The sequence below is a fragment of the Phyllostomus discolor genome, chromosome 4 (assembly GCF_004126475.2).
Source record: "Phyllostomus discolor isolate MPI-MPIP mPhyDis1 chromosome 4, mPhyDis1.pri.v3, whole genome shotgun sequence".
In the NCBI taxonomy this organism is placed as follows: Eukaryota; Metazoa; Chordata; class Mammalia; order Chiroptera; family Phyllostomidae; genus Phyllostomus; species Phyllostomus discolor.
This window is the reverse complement of record NC_040906.2, coordinates 42,527,903-42,550,124: the sequence shown is the minus strand read 5'-3', so window position 1 is coordinate 42,550,124 and position 22,222 is coordinate 42,527,903. Positions and strand designations below refer to the sequence as shown.

Below are 22,222 nucleotides of genomic sequence, written 5' to 3'. Positions count from 1 at the left end.
TGCTCCAGGATTCATGTCAGACTTCCATTTAAAAAAGTACAAGAGAAATGTTTATGAACTGTAGAAATACCCTAGGTAGTTAAGTTTATGATTGCTGGAGTAGCCCAAAAGGAAAATATGAGAGGGGACTATTGCTTTTTACCAAAACAAGCCTGCAATAAGAAGAGCATCTACTATGGGTCAACAATATCCAGATGACAAGAGAACATATCATACAATAGTGGTGTACACTTATGGAGAGGCATTGCACATCACAGCTATGTCATCAGTATGACTCCCAGAAGAGTTTTTAAAGTACTCTGTGTACGTGTGTATGTGTGTATATAAAGAATTCAGTGGTACAGCCCTTCCCTGGGATAAAATGATGAATAAACAAGACACTGAAGATGTAAATAAACTCTTACAATTCTACTTCTCTGTTGTCATTTATATAAGAACAAGAAGACATAGCTGATAGTGATTTTGCTGCCTAACACCGCATGATGCCACCAGAACCAGTGAAACTTCTGCATTTCATAGCCTAAATTCTAGGTAGGATTTTGTCAAGTAGTCCTGACATATACTCAGCTTGCAGGAAACTGCAAATATGCCTCTCAGAGATTTGATTCCTTTCTCCCACTGTGGTTTTTATTCCTTTTCAATTTTCATCATTTCTTGGTTTTCATTTCTTCTTTTTTTAATTATATTTTATTGATTATGCTATTACAGTTGTCCCATTTCCCCCCTTCTCTCCCCTCCACCCTGAACACCCTCTCCCACCCACGTTTCCCCCCTTTAGTTCATGTCCATGTGTCATACTTATGAGTTCTTTAGCTTCTACATTTCCCGTACTATTCTTACCCTCCCCCTATCTATTTTCAACCTACATTCTATGCTACTTATTCTCTATACCTTTTCCCCCTCTCTCCTCCTCCCACCCCCCTGCTGCTAACCCTCCATGTGCCCTCCATTTCTGTGGTTCTGTTCCTGTTCTAGTTGTTTACTTAGTTTCTTTTGGTTTTGCTTTAGGTATGGTTGTTAATAATTGTGAGTTTGCTGACCTTTTACTATACATGTCTTTTCTTTATCTTCTTTTCTTAGATAAGTCCCTTTGGCATTTCATAAAATAAGGGCTTGGTGATGATGAACTCCTTTAACTTGACCTTATCTGAGAAGCACTTTATCTGCCCTTCCATTCTAAATGAGAGCTTTGCTGGATAGAGCAATCTGGGATGTAGGTCCTTGTCTTTCATGACTTGGAATATTTCTTTCCAGCCCCTTCTTGCCTGTAAGGTCTCTTTGGAGAAATCAGCTGACAGTCTGATGGGAACTCCTTTGTAGGTTACTGTCCCCTTATCTCTTGCTGCTTCTAGGATTCTCTCCTTTGTTTTTACCTTGGCTAATGTAATTATGATGTGCCTTGGTGTGATTCTTCTTGGGTCCAACTTCTTTGGGGCTCTCTGAGCTTCCTGGACTTCCTGGAAGTCTATTTCCTTTGCCAGAATGGGGAAGTTCTCCTTTATTATTTGTTCAAATATGTGCTCAATTTGTTGCTTTTCCCCTTCCCATTCTGGTACCCCTATAATTCGGATGTTGGAATGTTTAAAGGTGTCCTGGATGCTCTTAAGCTTTTTCTTGATTTTTTGAATTCTTATTTCATCATGCTTTCCTGCTTGGTTGATTCTATCTTCCTTCTGGTCCACTGTATTGTTTTGAGACTCAGATTCCTTCCTTTCACTATTGGCCCTCCTCCGCGTATCTTCCTGCATCTCTTTTATGGTAACCTGCATCCTTTCATCTAAATTGCGCCCAAAAATCAACCAATTCCGTGAGCTTTCTGATCACCAGTGTTTTGAACTGTGCATCTGATAGATTGGCTATTTCTTAGTCGCTCAAAAGGATGAGTTCTGGGGCACTGATTTGTTCTTCTATTTGAGCCATTGCTCTCTCTCTCTCTCTCTCTTTTTTTTTTTTGTCTGGTAGCTCCTGTTATGGTGGGGGGAGGAGCCTTAGGTGTTCACCGGGGCTGGGCACCCCAGTCGCTAGATTGTGACGTTATATGTGGGGGCGGGGGCAGGAGCGGGGATGGGAGGGAACGATGGCGGTAGTTCCGTTCTCCTGGGCTCAGACCCTTCTCTGGGCTCCTGGGCTGCGAGCTCTGCCCTGGTCCACAATCGCTGCCTCACTGGGTCCGCCAGCCGCAGCTTGCGTACTCAGGGATCACCGCTGCATTCTTGCACCCTGGATGGCTGTCGCACCGATTTCGCACCAAATTTTCCCCAACCTCCGCACGCCGCTGACCTGCACCAGCCCTGTGCCTGCCCGGCTCGTCTTCTCCTACCAGTCTGGATGTACAGGTCTACTTCAACTTCTTGGCTGTCCGACTTCCATTCAGATAAATCCTCTATCAGTTCTGAGTGTTATTCTATCTGTAAATTGTTGTTCTAATCTTGGTTGTGTGAGGAGATACAGTGCGTCCACCTATTCCTCCATCTTGCTGGAAGTCCGAATCTACACGATTATTCTTAACAACACTGTTTTCTAACATTGAGGACTTTAGAGGAGGTCTCAGAAGAGTCAGCTCCACAGAATACTCAGCTTTCCAGGGTTGCCCTTTGATGTGCTCCTGCCCCTGGACCGCGTTGCTTGCATCACGTTAGGCTCTGAGTGTCACCTCGTTACTGTGGAGACTGGCGCCAGTAGCGCCAATACTCCAGTCCGTGTAGTTGTCTGTCTCTCCACCAGAACTCCCCCGGTTTTCATTTATTCTGTCAAGAGCTACAGTCACCAAATCTAGTGCTGTAACATTTTTTTAAAAGTCAAAGATTGGCCTAAAAATAATTGTATTCTCAACTGAAAGAGTTTACAGACTCATTTTAGATCAAAGAATTTTACCAAAAATATTAGATTTCTATGTAATTGTAATAGCTCTCATTTATCAAATGCTTACATTATTTTGAGCACTGTGCTAAGTGCTCTACACATATCTCATTTTACTCTCATTTCAACCCTATGTGGCACTATGCTTATTTCCTCTATGGGGCACTATGCTTATTTCCCCATACAGATGAAAAAACAAAAGGTCAAATCATGCCTGGAATTTCAAAATCTTTTACAGGATATTTTTAGAGGGTCGATATTTAAACATACTGAAGTTTACTGCATTTATTTAAGTAGTTTTCCTTTTCAGCATAAACCTAAAGGAGTTTTTATTAGCAGTCAAATTATTTTTAGGTTTTTTAGACTCACAGTAAAAATGTAGACTTCCAGTAACCCTAGCAGACCAAACATGGCTTATTTTAAGCATTTGTTTATTATTCATTCATCATTTGTCTTTTCATTCAAGAAGTATGTATTATCAACTGCTATGCTCAGAACTCCAGTGTAGACAAAGAAAGAAAAAGCTATTTCCCACAACTATCCAAGGAGATTTTTAAAAATAAACCTTAGTTTTAGCCTGTGACAACCTAGCTACAGTGGACACTATAGCTAGGATCATTTCTCAGAAATCATCATGAAATAAGACAAATGACTAGAAAGAAATTTAGACAGTAAACATTTTGTCTCACTGAATCTGAGCAATTATGCCAGTACAAAAATATAAATAATAAAATAAATATTAGAGATATTACAGAAAAGTGAAAAATCAATGGATTGATTTTAATTAATATATTTTGTTTATAAAAAGGAAACAAAAGTATGTCTGCATGGGGTTCTGTTAAAGTATTCGATAATATTAGTTTCTGTTTTCAAACCTCCTGCATATTTTTCAACAATGTGGTCAAAATTGATCTTCACATATTCATTTTAAGTAGGCAGTCTAACTAGATTTATCCATCTATCTTTCCTCAGAATAATACAAAGGGCACATTTAATTTAATTTTATTTTCGAAATGTTTCCTTCACATGAAGCAATAGATGTATAAAAATACATAGGGAACGAATTAAAGGTAAGTTTAGTAGATTTATAAAATCCCATTTTATAACAAAATGCTGTCCATGTCTTCATTTCTTCAGAATTGATCCTAACAACTTCCAAAGGCCTTTGTAGTTGAAAGAATGCCACTAAAATATCTTTACCAGAAAACTCAACATAAACTTGTACCATGCTTGGCAGAGTTTTTCAAAGTTTACAATTGCTCAGAATCATTTGTGTCTGGTTTGAGTACAGTTTTTGCTTTTCCAACACATTTAATTAGTACATTTGAAATAAATGATAGCAGAGTGACCAAAACACAGAAACTGGCTAATGACTTACTCTTGAAACAAATGTATGCACTGAGTCTGCATGTACTAAATAACCAGAAATTCTCCCAAAGTATCTCCTCTGCAGAACACAATGTTTATTAAACAATGAGTAATATACATATGTATGTATAATGTATATGTATACACACAGACACATTATATATCTATATTATACATACGGAGACATATACTACATATTCTATATATACACACATAATATATTTGTGTGCATGTATACATATATAATATACATAAATGTGTAGATAATTAAAACTCAACAGCACCATAGCAATTATTTAGGAATCGGACCACATAGGACTTTTGAGGAATGTTTTACCACTAATATTATTTAGAGTAGGAGGCACACAATGATAATTAAAAGCAGGCTGACTTTTAGCTGGTTATTGTTGCTTTTAAATCCTCTATAGAAAATGTCAGCCCATCATGCCTATGCTCAGGGAGAATTGAGCAGTAGGATTTAGTCAATCAATTCATGCAAAAAATAATTACTTATAAAATTACCTATCAATATAAAAATGGTGGCTACCCAAATGCTCCCCCATTTTTTATTGACCCCCACCATTACCCTTCATTATTTGCAACAATGCAATGTACTTGGACTTTGTATGGATTTTATGGTTTAGTGGACATGAGCTTAAGTCCTGGCTTTGCTACCTACTAACTGTGCAATGTTTTTTTTTTTAATTTTACAATTTATTGTGTGCATTTTATTATGTCATTTATACTTCAACATTAAAAATTAATTCCACATCAGTTAATTTTAATAGAGTTTCAGAACAAAAGAACTGAAAAGAGTATGGGAGGTAATTTTGAAAAGTAGCTGACATCTGTGCTCACTTTGACAGCACATGTACTAGAAGTAGATGGCATTCTAGCCCAGAAGTTAGGCACACATATTCAATAATAGCCCACTAGCTGTGCAATCTTAAACTAGTTAGCTAACCCTTCTGAGCTCTACTTTGAATTTCTTAACTCTGAAAAATTCTCAGTAGCATAATGTGCATTACATAAATAACAAATGAAAAGGTACTTTCTCATGTTAGGTGCTCATTTAATGTAGTTATTATGATTATTACTTAGCCTTGGCCCTGGACCCGTCATCAGCTGCACATGCCTAGGTATTCCAGATTCCTTGGGCAGTAATTACCTGTAGTGAGGAGTGGACTAAACAGAGAATTTATATTTTCTTCCTAAAATATACTTAAAATTAATAGGAGATATTTTTCCTGCTATCAACCCTGTCTCTTTAAAACTATTTATATAAGTGATCTACACTCACTCTCACCTTTATATTACTACACAGCTTCCTGCTTTCTTCTATTCTTATAAGGGCCTCACTCAAATGTTATCAACAAAGATCATCAACTCTACGGCCTTTGCTCATGCTCAAAGAATGTGTTCACAAAACTTAGGAAATGTGAAATCCACTAGAGGCTAATTTGCACCCCTCGCAGAAAGAAAACTGAAGCTCAGAATGGTAAAGTGATTTGTCTCACCAGCTAAAGCAGATCAGTCTGCTTCCAGGACAAGCTCCTTGGCTCCATCCTCATCACAGGTCAGGGGCTGCCCTGGGAATCGGTTGACTTCCTCCATTCTTCTCTAACTCTCCTCTCTGCTCCCAACACTGGCCATTTTTTTTTTTAGCCCCTTTCCCTTGTCTTTATAACCTCTCTTTCTCAGAATCTAGTATTTTCCCCTTCTTGAACTACACCTTTCTTCAAATTTCTCCCAAAATCTGACCCCAGCATCATTCCCAGATTGTGAATAATCTGCTAGAAATGTTCTCCTGAAAGGAGCACTTGTGTTAGTGTTTAATCTCAAATATTGGGTTCAAATGTAATTAGGTAACTGGCAAAATAAGCCCTGAGTCTCCAAAATAAAAAAGTTTACTGATATTATTTATTCGTTTGACAAATCTTACCCAGCACCTATTATGCAAGAGCCACAGTGCTGACACTAGAAATATAATCTCAAACTCAATCCCAACTATAAGTATACACAGGACATACCCTCCAGGGTGGCAGGTCCCGGGCAGAGTCAGGAGGGCATGGCTTCATCCTGTGAAGCCCCACCCATGCCATTGTGTACCACCCGCCTGCCCAGCTCACAGGGTATAGGCAAGGCTTCAACCACATCATCATCCAGGGGAATCTGGAGGAGCTGAAGTTTGTGGCTTTTTATACCAAAGGTGATAAGGATAGCTGTGGCCAGCATGAACTATGATCCCAAGGTGCCCAAGGTGGCTCAGGTGCTGGCCTTGATCAGTGCCATCTAGAAGAGTGGGGTGGAGGCTGGTGACATGTCCTGGCTCACAGGAAAAGAATCCTGAGCTCACATGCTGCAGACCGGGGCAAGCATACTGAGCCACCAAGGAGAGAGGCCAAGCCCTGGGTGCAGGTGCCAATCTCCAATTTCCCAGGATCCTCCAAGGCAGAACTTGAGCCCTTCCAGTTCTTGCCTTCAGCTGCCTGTCCCCAGAGAGGGATTGCTGGAGTCTTTCTTTGGGTCTCTGTCTCATCCATTTAAGTGGAAGACCCAGACACTAAGCAAATGACAAATCTAAAAATATAACTACAAATACTTCAAATGGAAGTTAAAAGGGGCTATGAAATAACCATGTTCTCATTTTTTGATAGGTCTGTAGATGCATCTTCACTTACCCTCCCATTCATGACAGCAGATTTAATGGGAGGACCACTGGGTGCACCACGTAGGGGTAAAGAAAGTCAAAATCCCTTTGTACTGATGAACCTCAAGTCTTGATCTCATTTAACTTCAGGGGTCAGAATTACTAAAATTATACATGCATTATGGTCTATCAGTAAAAATATTAAATTAATTATACTATTTCTTCCTTTATAATAGACTTTAAATTAGATCATTAAATAGCCAAATCACAATCAACAGTAAGAATAATAATTCTCATCATAGAGCACAAAAGACAGTATGTTTTTCTGCTTTCTTCTAGCTTCAGAGTAGATATTTTGTAAAATATCTTCTAATGAATGGTTCCCAAATTTATATCTTTTAAAAATAAATTTATAAAGTCATTCAAAATTTTATAATGAACAGTTCAACTAATTTACCATTTTAATATGCACCCACAGTTCAAAACTATAAGTCAATATTTATTAGAGCATAATTTATTTTAAAGAATGCCTTTATCTTCATATGAATTAATTCTAAGTCTAACAATAATGATTAGCCATCTAAATATAAATGTGGGAATATCTCTCTAATGAACACATAAGATGAATTACACTACAATTTATACATGGCATTCTATTATTCTATAATAGAATAATATAGCTGGCCCCACACGGGCTGTGTCATTCTTTGTAAAGGATTTTCATTTCTTGAACTTTATTTCATGAGGATGATATAATCACTCTTATTTACAATGTAGAATAATAACACTTGTAAGACATGTAGGTAAACATAGATTTAAAAATTAAATTTGTGCCCAGCAACTTCTAATTGTCCTCATGTCTGTTTATTATTTCTTGGAGAGGTTTCTGTTGAGAGGCTACAGAAGAGAACTATTATTCATTCTGTTCATGGTTACCCAAACCACACTGGGGCCACTTACAAAGTCGTTCTCACCACTACCAGGTTTTTCCCAAAGTTTCATCCACAGTCATTTAATATGGAATGCTGCAGTGTTTCCCCATATAGAAGCTGCTCTAGTGTTTTTCTAACCTTTTATTGAAGTACAACATTCATAGTGAAAATTATAAAAATCATAAGCGTTAGCTTGATGAATTTTTTGCAAATTAAAAGCACTTGTGCATCAGAAAGCAAATAAAAAAAAAGGTTACCAACACTCAGAAGCTTCCCTCATGCGCCCTTCAAAGGTTTCCAAAGGTAATTACTTTCCCAAATTCTAATACCTATATGTTTTGCCTGTTCCTAAATCTTAAATAAATGGAATCATACAGTATATATTCTTTTGTGCCTAGCTTCCTTCATTCCATTTGTGATATTTGCCCATATTTTACATGTATTTGTAGTTAATTCTTTCTCATTGCTTTATATTGTTCCATGAAATTATCACTTCTACTATTGATTTTTTCTTGTTTTTTTTTCCAGGTTATTATGAATAATCCTTCCAGGTCTTTGATGAGTAAACGGTATATCTGTACTTCTCAGGTATACACCTAGGAGTGAAATTTCTGGGTATACATATGTTGTACTTTTATATATTTTGTCCTTATTTTCAGTCCCTCCAGCCACATATGAGGGTTTTTTTTCCCCTCTACATCAATATATCCGCAATTGGACTTAGTCCCATAGCTAAAGGGATATTTGTCAATGTGTGGAAACATACTTTATCAACACAACTTGAGAGACGTTAGCACTAACATGTGGGTAGAGCCCAGGGATGCTACTCAACTTCCTACAATGTACAAGACACCTCTTGCAACAAAGAATTACCATATTTGGTTCGAAATGTCAATAGCTTTGAGGCTGAGAAACCCTGCTCTAAACCCTCGCTAGCCATGAGTAGATTTTTATTTTTTGCACTTAGCCTTTTCAGAAAGCACATAATTGCATTGCATTGAGGTTCTATTTTGCATTACCTGATAACTAAATATAGTCATTTTGGAGTTGAAGACTTGGTCCATAGGTGGCAATTCAATTTAGGTTCCCAAATTCCCACTCTAATCTAAATAGCCATCCTTATCCATTCAATCTTTGACCCTAAGGCGGGGTGTCAAACTCATTTTCACTGGGGGCCACATCAGCCGTGGTTGCCTTCAAAGGGCCAAATGTAACTTTAGAACTGTATAAATGTAACTAGTCCTTAACAGTTAAGTGAGAGATTGGTGCTGCTGCAGGGTAGAAACAAGGTGCCAGGCCAGATAAAAAAAGGTGGAGGGGTGGATTCATCCCTTGGGCCTTGTGTTTGTCACCTGTGCCCTAAAGCATAAGTCCTAGAGTCCAGTTAACCTAGCTTTGACTCCAAACTTTTCTACCTAGGCAAATTATTTAAACTCACTGAACTTTAGTTTCTTTATCGGTGATAAAGGGATACTAATGCCCATATTTTAGTATTACTCTTACAATTAGATATGATATAGGTAAGATCTCTGGTACATGGCAGATTATCAATAGGTATTATTAACATGGGCTAGAAGTATAAGAGATGCAAATAGGTTAGGCTAGAAAGAGCACTGAATTGACACTTAAGACTTGTATCCTAATCCTGCCTCTGCCACTAACTAGCTGTGAGAACTTGGTCAAAATATTTAATGTCTTTAAGTTTCTCTTTTATTCATCTATGAAGTAAGAAAGTTGTATTGGGTTGGCCAAAAAGTCCATATGGTTTTCTCTGTAAAATAAAAGACACATTTTTCATTTTCACCAATAACTTCATTGATTTGGATATTTTGAATATGTTGGCTATCTCTCACATGGTATAACATTGATTATTCTCAATTTGATTGCTATCAACTTCAACTGGTCTAACCAACCATAGAGCATTGTCCAGCAAGAAATCTCCAGCACAAAACTTCACAAACTACATTTGACACGTTCATATAATCAGTCACAGCACCTTCTCCTCATACTGCACAAATCTTTTCTGTGTGTTTCTGTTGTGTTTTTACCTTTCTTAAAATAATAAAGCAGAATGTGCCAAAAATATTGTGTATTTTCTTCCATCTTCAACATTAAAATGGCTGCACAAAAATTAATGAATTTTTATGTTTTTTTAAGTACACACTGATATGACAGCTGTCACAACACAATCTAACAAAATTGTTTCAAATGGAGTTAAGACAACTAAGCACTGCTAGAGCCATCTTACAGAAAAAAAAAAAACAACAAATTTTTTGGCCAAACCAATATTAGATAAAAGATTCTTCCAACTTCATTGTTATGTAATTCTATACATATAGCAAAGCCTCAGCCATCAATGAATTCATAAGAAGGGAAGATATGTATAAAATAAAATAATAATCATACCAATTTCTATCAAATATGCTTATATATACAGAGCTAAGAAAAAAGAATTACTACCATTAAAGTCCAAGAGAAGTTTATTTTTGCTGAAAGACTCTGAGAACACTTTATAAAGACAATAGCATTTGAATTAGGACTTGAAGCATGTATGAAAACAGAGAGGAAGTTGAGACATGAGATGGAATGTTAAAACAGACAGCAGAGTGAACATACGCTCAGGAAGGGAAGCATAAGACAGGTCCTGGGGGGAAATAAGTCATTTGGGGTGATCGTAGCGTAGGATTTTTGAAAGCAGGAAGAAGATGAGGTAAGTAGAGAGCAGGTATAAAGTGTTTAGAGTACCAGAAGAATCACTATTTCACTTGGTTGAAAATGAAGATTATGTTGCCAATTATGGAAGGAGGGAGTACCCACCATAAGAAACCTCTGAAGACTCATCTGATAACTCTAGAAACAAGGAACTGTGGAAGGGGGCTGGAAATTAGATGGTCAACCTGAAAATATCATAAAATATTAGATGAGAGGGAGAAAAGAAAAAGGAGAGAAATAAGTACTTTTTTAAGAACATCATTGGAAGAATCTGGTATTTGTTTTGCAATGAAAAGTAAAAAGGCATCAAAAACAACTGAGATTTTAAGTCTGAGTGACCAGAGGAACAGAAGTGCAGGGAAACATTTTGTACTTTCCTCAGTAGGTATCAACAGGCTCAAAGCAGCTAGGGCTAGGCTGTTCTTCTAAGAAAGATTTCTCAAACAACAATTTACTGGAGACTTTTACAGATATTCAACAGAAAGAGGGTTCCACTGTCAATTTAGGAAACTAAATATCATAGCTTCCTCATAAATATTTACATTTAACATAAACAAAGTTTTGGGAAATTGTGTAAAGGTATGTGTGTATAAAAATACTAAATCTTATGGAACATTAGTGTTGCAAGGGACAAAGTTTAGAAACATGCACACATGTGTCCCTAAACTTACATTTATAGAGTGAGTATGTGTTATAAAAACTCTCTTTGGGATAATTTAGTATCAGGTATAGAAGATCATCCAGGTGAAAAAGCCTAAGAGATGGAAATAAGTGTAAACTGTCACTAAAGGTAGAACTGAGATCTGCAAATGTAGATTTAGGAATCTCCTCCCAGAGGAGATAGTTGAGATGACGAGAAGTGGTTTTGCAGGGACTGCAGGAGTTAACCGGAGGATGTGGAAAGAGCAGCCAGTCTACACTTCAGTGAAGAAAGACTGAATTGTGACTTGATGGAGTGGAAAAAATAAAGAAAACTTATTTCAGAATCAGCATCTTCAAGTTACTCAATAAGTTACAAAGATACCACCTAAGCAGTGTAGTCTAGGACAGTCTCAAACATGGAATTTCAAACCCTCTCGATGGCATCTCAATCTTTATAGGAAAGTACAGGTCAAACCAATATTCCACCTAGAAGTCCTAAGGCCTCATCTGCTCAGATTTAAACTCATGGCCTTAAGGTAACCTTGAATGTCCTAATGTTTACAGTTGCAGGTAGAATGCCTCAGGATAACACACTAATTGGCATACTTTAGTTTTCTGGGTCTAAAGTAAATAGTTCTCACAGAAGAAATACTAGATTCTGGTGTCTGGCAGAAGAGGGGAAAGAAAAAAGGAAGAGGAGAGGAAGAAAGAGTTTTATTTAGACATCTACAAGAGATACAAATTACCAGGAAAAAACTAGATGGAGCTAGGGTCCTTCCCCAGCAGAGTGTCAACATAGCCTCCATTAAGTGGATGAGCAAGGTTCACTAGCCTACCACTGTGCTAAGAGGAAGAAGGGGAAGCGATGGATTGGTAGATAGGAAGAATGATAAAGCAAAACAAGTATACCAAATTATAAACATGGGTCATAATTATTCAACTTTAGCAGCTCAACTTCAGCATGAGTGTATCTGAAAACTGGTATACAGAACTAATAAGAATATTACATAAAGTTAAAGTCAATGGTCATTTGGTATAGCTGTTTAGCACCTCACAATGTATTCAAAAATTGTTTTTTCATGTTTTAAAAAAGGAAATATCATCAACTGTGGGAGTGAGGGTGAATGGGGCAGGGGAGAGCAATGGGGGAAAAATTAGGACAATTGTAATTGAACAACAATAAAATAAAATAAAAATAAAATAAAATACATGAAAAAAGAAATAATGGATCTACTTTACAAATGAGATGTATTTTAAATAAATTGCATTTTTACCACGCTGTAGCACAAAAAAAATTATGTGTCCATTGGTAAAGATTTTATAAATATATGATTCTTAAGAGAGAGAAAATAGTCTTGCAAGGTTGTTTGTCAAATAAAATATGGGATTTATTTTCTCTCTAAAAATAGATTCTTGGTATATTAATTTAGGAAAAAATCACAATAAAGTAAAATGTTTTAAAGTCACACAACAAGAAAGCATTATGGTACTCAAGAATAAAACAAAACACCTCAAAAAGTAAATTTCAAGCATTTTTTAGTATTAAGAAACTTACAGAAAGCAAAGTCTTAAGAAAAGATTAATTGGATGGCTATTGTAAAATTATATTTTAATAGTTTCTATTAATGAAATCATAATGAAGTCATAATGAAATCTAGTTCTAGTCGTGCACGACCTAGAAGCCACTTCCTTCAGCTGCTGCCTAGGAAAATACTATTTATTTATATTATGGCAGCAACAAATCTCTTCTGTTTAGAAATACTTTCAAACCTACTGCTTTATCTTTCTTTTCCCTCCTCTTTCTTTATTCCTTCTGGAGACGGTATTTTATGTTCTAAAATTTCTAGTAAGTGACTCATGTGTGACATGACAAATCTATGTACAGTCATCGCAGTGAGTCATATGGCCCAGAGGACACGTGATAATTTACCTTGGTCAGTTTTTCCCCCCTTGCTCCACCTCAGAAGAGAAAATTTTTATGGATATCATAGGCATTAAATAATTCTGAGTAGCTAAGAAAACACTTTTAAGATGATTCAAATCATTCCCTGGCTAGTGAGAATGGGATATACCTCAGGGAGGGACTGCGTGGCTGGCCTGGCATATTCATGAAGGTCTCCTCACATTACCTGCTAGGAAGGTGCACCCTATAATGGCAAGTCACTCTTAACTCTTCTTGTTCTTATCATCAATACTCTTCAATGTTTCTTCCCCTGACCTGCTGTGACTGCTTGAGCTTCAACTTTCTTCATGTATAAAATGAGTTTCCTTTCTATTCACAAGGATATCATGTAAACAAAAAGTATAACAGACGTAAACAAAAAATCAGAACTCTTGCTATGGTGATTCTACACAAGCATAAGACATCATTATTCAAAATGACATTATTTGCAGATTTTGAATGGCCTGCTTTTTACTCAGTGTAAACTCAAAGGCAGTGCTTTAAAAAAAGTCTCTCTGGGATGAAATGAGGACAAAGGTGCAGAAGGTAGGTAAAAAGCTGCCAAACTTGTGTGTACAGTGATACCTGGGTGTGATAATCTGCAGATAACTCCCATCTGTTATTTCTTAACTTACCTCAGCTGTTTCAATAATGTGACATTGTTCATCATTTCTCAATATTTTCAAAATATTTCTTTTTCTCTCTTTTTAACCTCAGACCATTACAGTTATGTAATAGAACATGTAGCTATTCTCCCAATTATGCAACTTTGCTAAGCATCTCCATGTAGATGAAAAGTCTACTATGGAGACATTTCCTGGGGTCAAACTATATTCCAGATAAATAAGAAAAGAAATAAAGAAAGAAAGGAAGCTAGATGAATCAGAGTAAATTTCAGAAAACTAAAGGAGACATATTTAGGGAAAATTTAGAGAAACAAAAACTGGAACTTGGAACACTAATTTCTAGATGTATTAATAAATATTATGTAGAAATGAAGTGTTTGGGGAAATATGGGAGTAAACACTCTTAAATTTCACTGTAAAAATTCTAATATGCCTTCTAATCTCTAAGAAGAAAGTGAATGTGACACACAGTGTTTCCCAAACATATCTGATGCTTTTGTTCAGAGCATCTCAGGGGAATGATGTTCTGTGATGAAATAGTGTTTTGGAAACATTGAGATCAAGAGTTCAGTTTATCAGATTTGTCAGTATTAACAACAGAACAGATGGGTGAATAAATGGCTATTGACTCACTAGCCCTGGCCAAACTTTCAGCCACACATCCCTCTATATGCAGAAGCTCAGCTCTGCTAGCCAATCAGGAATTTTCCCTTTCCCCAAGAGCCTCCCAAACACTTAATGCACTTCTGTATCCCCACACTTCTGCTTGGACTATACCATCCTCTTGATATCCTTTCCTTCATCTCTCACTTGCCTGTCACCTCATCTGCACCCTTCAGAGTTGGCCCTCAAATGTTTATCCTTCATCCACCACTATGCTTCCTCTGTCCTTCAGTTAGGGCAATAGTTCTCACATTTAGCTGTACAATTTGAAATATCCAGAGAATTTTTAAAAAAGAAAAAAACATTGAATGGTTCATTTCATTCAGTGATTTTGATATAATCAATCTGAGATTTAATCCCCACATTAGAATTAAAAAAAAATCCAGTGATTGTAACATACAGTCAATGTTAACAACCTTTGCTTTGTAGTTCATAGTAGTTTATCCCTATGCTTTTTTATACCTACATAAAAAGGGGGGTTAAGACATTTTAGAGGAGAAACAATCATTTTCTTATTCATAGTTCCCCGTACCCATAGATATTTCTGAATGAAATAAACAAAGGAAAAATTTGCTTACAGTTCCAATGATGATGCTAATCTTGTTAAAATGTTTCCAAATTGATCCACTCTTCCATTTCTATTTCACATAAATTATATAATTTAGAAAAGTGGCTCCCAAATCCAGCTAGGACTCGGCATAAACTAGCTAGCATGTAGAAATACATCAAAACTTTCTACTCCTCAACCTATTAAACAGAGTATCTTAGGGTAGGTCTTCAGAAGATTGTTTTGGTTTTGTTTTGTTTTTGTTTTATAAACTGCAATTCTAATGTCAATAGCAAACAGATTCAGTTTGTGAATCACCGATTTAAAAGAGAGATTATGTAATATGTGGCTTTCATGAAAATATTTACTCATTATAGTGATGTTTGGGGATGTTCAGTAACAAAAAACAATATCATAAATTTATCCTACTAAAATAATTTTTACAAGATCATAATCATAAATTTGAGAAAATATACATTATGAATGAGAAACGAATATGATTTGGATGCATAAGGAAACATTGGATTTGGAAACATCATTTTAATTTACTATTTTCAAGACCTCCATTCCATATTGTAGCTTTAGTGGAACTGAAATTGAACTGTACAAAATTATATAATTAATTATATTCATCTATTAAAATAACTAGTTTGCTCAAGTCTCTTAACATGACACTTGGTATACATCAAATCTCCAGAGGAACTTGGAATATTTGGGAAATTATTATGGATGTAATATCTCATGTTTTAGGCAATTAGGTGAAGATTTTTTTTTAACTTTTAACTTTTTAAAACGTTTTAAACCAAGCATCTCAGGCATACTATAATCCTGGAGTCAGGGGAGTCACATGTGACCCATCAGCCACATGAAGGTCAACAGAACTTCATTATTCTGTTAATATGTTTTTTCTGCCCTCATTGCCACCCACACATCTTTAACATGAAATAAAAATACGAAGTACATGTTCTCTTTTCAATGGCTGAATGAACTAGGGATGGACTAAAGGAAGAAGAATTAGAAAAAGCACAAGAGCTTCCAGAGAACATTAATGGCATCAATTGACAATATTGCATATGCTTCCCATCAGTGATACACTTCCATATCAACCCTGGACTTGGCCATATGGCTTTTTGAGTTTTTCAATGGGACAGTAGCAACTTGACTCATTCAGGCTCAATCAAAGCCTTCGAAAAGTGTGAGTTTCTGCTTCCTCTCTGGGACTCCTGCTATTACCCTGAGAATGTGTTAAAGTTAGCCTTCTGGAAAGATATGAGAGGTACACGGAGGAAACCCAAACTGCAAAACCAAGGTCTTCCTAGACAGGCCGGCTCCCAGCAAATCTGCAATTGGGCCACAGTTGCATGAGAAAGCCCACTGAGTTCAATCAAGTTTGGCACAGATCACAGAAACCACTCAGCTGATCTTTAGACTCCTGTTGTTTTAAGTCACTGTGTTTAAGGAAGATTTATAAACAGCAATAACTAATATAATTGTCTTCAGTGTTTGAAAGGCTGTTCTGTAAAGAAGCATTTGTATCCTTCTCATACCAGTTCTACTAAGAAAAGTAAGCTGTACTGAATGGGAGACAGAATTCCATGTAATAAAATACTTTCTAACAAGCCATAGTTGTGCAAAGGTGGAACAGGCTAGAGACATTGAATTCCCTGATTCTGGAATTATTCAATTTGGGGCTAATGTTAATGCATCTTATTCATTCAAAAATTATATATTTCTTCATCCATTTCTTTACCACTACAAAATTATATGCAGAAAATCAATACATGTATGTTATAAAATATGGGGTTTTTTATTCTTTACTATTAAAAATAAGAACCAAGTACCCATCCCTGTAGTAATCCTCTGGATATTGCTTCCAGGATTTCCAGTCAAGATTTACTAGCCATCATTCACACTGAAAATGGAGCGTGACCTAACTAGGCAAATCATTCATTTCAAGGGTTGCCAGCTAGCAGCCTGTAACTGGATTTTGTTTAGTCTCTCAATGGTTTTAAAAATGTGAAATTAAAAGATTTTTGTTTCCCATCTACCGTGGTTCCTATAGGGTAGCTCAAGCCATGCCCCCTTCCACCACCTGTGATGAGGGCTGGCTAGGAGGCCCCTGGACAGAGGGAATGTATATTGTTTAAGGAATGGACTATAACTCCCTCCTTAACTCCTTTTGGAAGTGGCTTCTGGTCCTGTGACTGCTTCTTGACCTTTCTTTCTGCACATGCACACTGAAGCGATATAGTTTAGAGTCACACATAGGACACATGCCTCCTTTTTCTGGGACCCCTTATGACGAGCCTCATACTGGATGGAGGTGTGGTCTCTCACTGTAGGTGCACTCCCCTGTAATGTGGATAATAAACGAGTCCACATCAGTTAGTCCACTGGGGTAGTTTTTTCAGAGTACACTAGCACTTAAGCAGCTCCCCAGTTTGGGGCTCCTGCGCTGCAGTTCCCAATACTTCTTATTTCACACACTTAGGGTACTGACCTGGTCACTTGGGGGATTTAAATTTGAAGACTGGGTAAATGCATTTTCATGACACACAGTCTACCAAAAGTTATGGAAAACCAGTGATAAGTTCAATATTTATTTTAGCCTCAAAAATCTTACAGTTACGTAGGAGAATTGCTGGCCTTTCTCAAATAATTGTAATAGAATGGAGTGATACATGTAGCTGACTTGGGATTTCAGAGTTAAAACAATTGGATGTAGCCAAAACAAATGCTTCATTAATAGGCACAGAAATTAATAAGAGTTTCTTTTTTTCTATTTTTCTGTTGCTTCACAGAGACATAACCACTGAAATAGTTATAACCATTTGAAATCTTCATTAGAGGAAAATATCTAACAACCAGATGGTCCCAAATTGTCATATGCTCCTACTTTTATCCAATTTTTAAATAATATAATTTAAAAATGACTTGACTTAATGGAATTTTCCTTTCCTTCCTCAATTAGGACTCAAAAATTGCCACATTTGTTGTATGTTACAGAAACAGTTCTACTGTTTCTCATTATCAGTGGTCTATAATTTGCTCCAAGCTCTTTGATCCTTGAAAATGTCAAATTAAATATTAATGTTTTTAAAGCTGAAGTGAGGACTTTTATTTAAAAAGCCCATGACTTTTTATGCCTATAAATAATTGGTTAATAAATATGTAATTAATATTTAAATACCTGTTTTACTTAATAAACAACTCTTCTAAAAACAATACCCTAAGATCCTAAAGGTTGTAGCCACCAAAACACTAAAAATGGACACCAGTTTAACTAAGAATTAGTTTTTCTCCTTAACAAAAAAAAAAAATAAGGCTTTAATGGAGCAGGCTTGGGGTGTTCTGAAGATAACAAATCTGGAAGCTGGAGTGTCTGTTCTGTCAAATGCACTGTGACTTGCCCCGCAGACTTCCAGCAGCTCCAGTTCAGGAAACGTTGGATTTCCCTCAATTAGAGCTCATGTCCAAGTGGCCTTAATCAAATACATAAATAAACTGAAGCTTTCCCATGAGAACTAACAAAATTATGTCATGTCCAGTGACAGAACTGAAGAGATTGGGTTTATAAATACAGCAGACTTCTTTAATATTCTTCCATCTCTACAGACTTACAGGTCATCTTTAGTCTTATTTTTATCATTTTAAATTGCTTTCTACCTAAATACTATATGTAATAGGCTGATTATTCCAAATATAAAATTTTCCAGATAGCATAAACCAGTAAATTATCCACAGTAGATTATCTTAATGGCATAGTCTTGATTCTCCTCATATCAAACATTATAAATCTTTGAAATGCCATTTCTAAGTCATACCAATGTTTGAGAGAAATGTGATTATCACCAGCCTTTTTGCTTACAAAACAAGGTTTGCATAGCTATCAAGTTAGAGACACCATCCTATATTCTAATCTATTCCTTGTTCCTGGATGCATAGCAAAATTTATTAACTGTGGATTGAGTACTTCCTAATGGAGTTGCTCTTAAGATTATATGTCTGGAATTTGACTAAAAATACACTAAGATTTTGATGAATGGCAGCCCTTAGTATTAATATTAATACCAAATGTGTCTGATGCTACTGCTGCTAGTGATGATAAATTTATTGGACATAATTTAAATTTGTGTTGACTAATTTGTGTTGTATTGGACATAATTTAAAGTTGTGGTTGAAATAATACCAGCAGGAGTAAATTATTTACTGCTTATCTTTAAAATGTGAATCAAATTACAGTTTATCTGTTTGTAATGAACACTTAAAAATTAGAGCTACTTTTAGTACAACTGAGGAAAAAAGGTATAACAATTTCTGATAATTTCTTTCATGTTAAATATTAATACCACATGTCTTACATTCATGTGTGTGTTATTTTGCTTTGACCTTTGTAATCTATTTTAAAGATCAATTGTGACTGTTCCTTGCTTTATAAGTCAACCTTTGACCAGCAGCAATAACATCCTGACCTAGATAATAAAAAGATTAATTTTAATAAACATGTCTGTAATAAAATATATTTTCTTCTAACTAGCATTGTATTGATAGTATCATTAACTTTCAGTTCATTTCACTAGTCTATTTCCAGAAGTATTTTCACTTTTATAGCAAGAGAGAATAAATTAAATATAAAAATTTTTATCAATTCATTATCACATAAAAGCATCATTCATTTATATTTTCTTAAAAATAGCTAAAATTAAATATCTGGCATGTAACTATGTGACTATCACAGATAAATTCATTTTCTTTTTTTTCCGCTCTCTCTCTTTAAAACAAATTCACAATCACTTTTTGGTCTTAGAGCCAAAAAACTGGCAAAATATTTTTATAAATATAGGTGGTATTATATTTCAGATTTGATTTACATAGCACTTTTTCCAATGAGCAATTCATCGCATTAAAAAAGAAAAGATGTTTAATATATTATGCTACTCCATTACTTCATATGTAATTTTTTCTATGCAATTACTTTTCAGTCTGATGACTAGGTACTTAATATATTTCTGTTTAAAGTACACATTTTTGGTGAGAGAAAGGTGTTAAAAAGAGGCTTAAGTCAAAGACTGTCACAAATACTTAAATATTTATGAGACCAAAATATCAATGTCCAATAATGTATTACAATTTTTTATATATTTTGAAGTGACTTCACATTTTATATTATTAGTGTATGCTTTTTATTGTTCCCAAAATACTGAAGGAAAAATGCCTGAAACACCTGAATAATTGAATACTATCTAAATACCTTGCCTAGAAAACTACTTGAAGTTAGCAAAGTCAGTCAAGTGTCCACCTTACTAATATGTGAAAATCTCAAGTGTGGCATACAGCTTCTGAATATTAGCAACTTTCTGGTTTAGCAGTGACACTGATGTTAATACATTGAGCTTAAATATGGGAATAAAGAAAAATTATTATACTCCAAAAAGGGTGTGTGATTTTAAATGCGTAACTAATATTTTATAATATTGCTCTATGAAGCATAGATCACAACCTCAAAATTAGAATTCAGACACAGCAGTAAGATTTCTAACAATCCCTATGAGGTCCAAAAACAAAATTGGAATCTGCCTTTCTTTTCCTAGGCTTTTTCATTCCATCCTACTGCTTTCTACATCTGTGTGCGAAGAGATCATGCCTGCCAAGAACACACTCAGAATTCCTCTGCTAACAGATACTTGTAAAAATAAAACTTCTTTAAAGGCATGAAGAGATGAAACAGCACGTTCTAAAGGCTGTGAAGATCTCGACATGGTTTTCATTTGTCTGGGGCCCTGGCAGCCGTGTGACTTGTGCTTGAATGTCTCAGATCCTGGATGCACAGACAGCTCTCAGTTCCAAGGCTGATGAAGAACAATTTACATGATTTCATCTACGGCTTTTTAGTGCTACTTCGGGTGGAAAGTCACACAAAAGTAATATGCACTTTTGAACTCTGAAGAGGTTCAAAAAGCTGTTGGTTCCAAAGAACACTAAATAAGGCTTAACATGTAAGAGAAGTTTCTATTGATTTTTCTTTTTTTTTTTAAGATTTTATTTACTTATTTTTAGAGAGGGAAGGGAGGGAGATAGAGAGAGAGAGAGAAACATCAATGTGCGGTTGCTGGGGGTTATGGCCTGCAACCCAGGCATGTACCCTGACTGGGAGTTGAACCTGGGATACTTTGGTTCCCAGCCCCGCACATCAATCCACTGAGCTACGCCAGCCTGGGCTTGATTTTTCACATTAACTTTTTCCCTACCTACCTACCTTTACAAAGAATTTGAAGCAACAAACAGAAAATGACATGCATATAATAAAATTTGATAAAATATCAAATCAAGTAGAAGATAACTACAATAAAAACCCAGCTTAAAACTCTTCAAGGTAGTGCAATTCAGGTGAGATATTTTCACTGATGTGATTTCATTGGGAGAAAAAGACTTTTCTTGTTATCAAGTATAAGATTGATCTATTCATAGGAATATAGAAAGTTCACTGATATGAGTATGTAACAATATAAGTGTCTTCAGCAATTGTTTATGAGAGTCACATAAAAGTGCTTCACTTGAAGGGTGTTGTAAATTATTGAATCTATTTATACAGAGAGATAAATTGTGACTACCAAAAATAAAACTCTGTGGTAATGCAGAAAAAGACATGTTTAAAAGTCTAAGCGAATGTGCCTTTATTAGAGGTCTTCAATATCAGGTGTGATTCCAACCTTGGATTTTACAGGTCTACATAATTTTATTTTCTAAGTGTTGAGGAGCTAACTCAGTGTGGTTGAAAACATTAATGTACATTTTGTGATAGTGGTTCCTTCCTGGAAAGTCATAAAACCCAAAGTGTTTCTCTTGAGTAAAGGGGAAATCTCTTTTTTCTATACAAGTCTGAGCTGCAAGAATGCTTACAGGCAGAAGTGTTCAAGGTGCACTCATATGTGATCAGGGCTGAGTGGTCTCATTGATCCCAAAGTCACACATGATACGCATGAAAAATATCACATAAACTCTGACCTTGGCCATAAAGGAAACTTGACTTTGTTGATTGCATTACAGACCTGGTGTAAAAATATTAAACTAAAATTTCTACAGAGGACTTTGAATTATAGATCTGGTAACCTAACTGGTGAGATGATTTGGGAATCACCGTCGTAAGAGACACAGACATTTTTAGAGGCAGAATCTAAATAACAATGTAAGATTCCTCCCAGTCTTCCCAGGATCATATCTGGCCATGGAATTTCAATGTTCACCAGGTAGTAGTGTAAAACCTCACAACTAACTTTTACC

At 35.9% G+C, this 22,222-nt stretch overlaps 1 protein-coding gene and 1 long non-coding RNA gene across 6 annotated transcripts in view; one reads left to right on the top strand and one right to left on the bottom strand.

Moving 5' to 3' along the window:
• The window catches only part of PDE1A (phosphodiesterase 1A), a 296,807-nt gene that overhangs the window by 200,254 nt on the left and 74,331 nt on the right, over window positions 1-22,222 (bottom strand). The gene's annotated exons all lie outside the window — the stretch shown is intronic.
• LOC118500057 lies at window positions 20,225-21,788 on the top strand. Its single transcript, XR_004902581.1, has 2 exons — window positions 20,225-20,844; window positions 21,410-21,788. It is a non-coding gene; the product is annotated as an uncharacterized LOC118500057 (long non-coding RNA).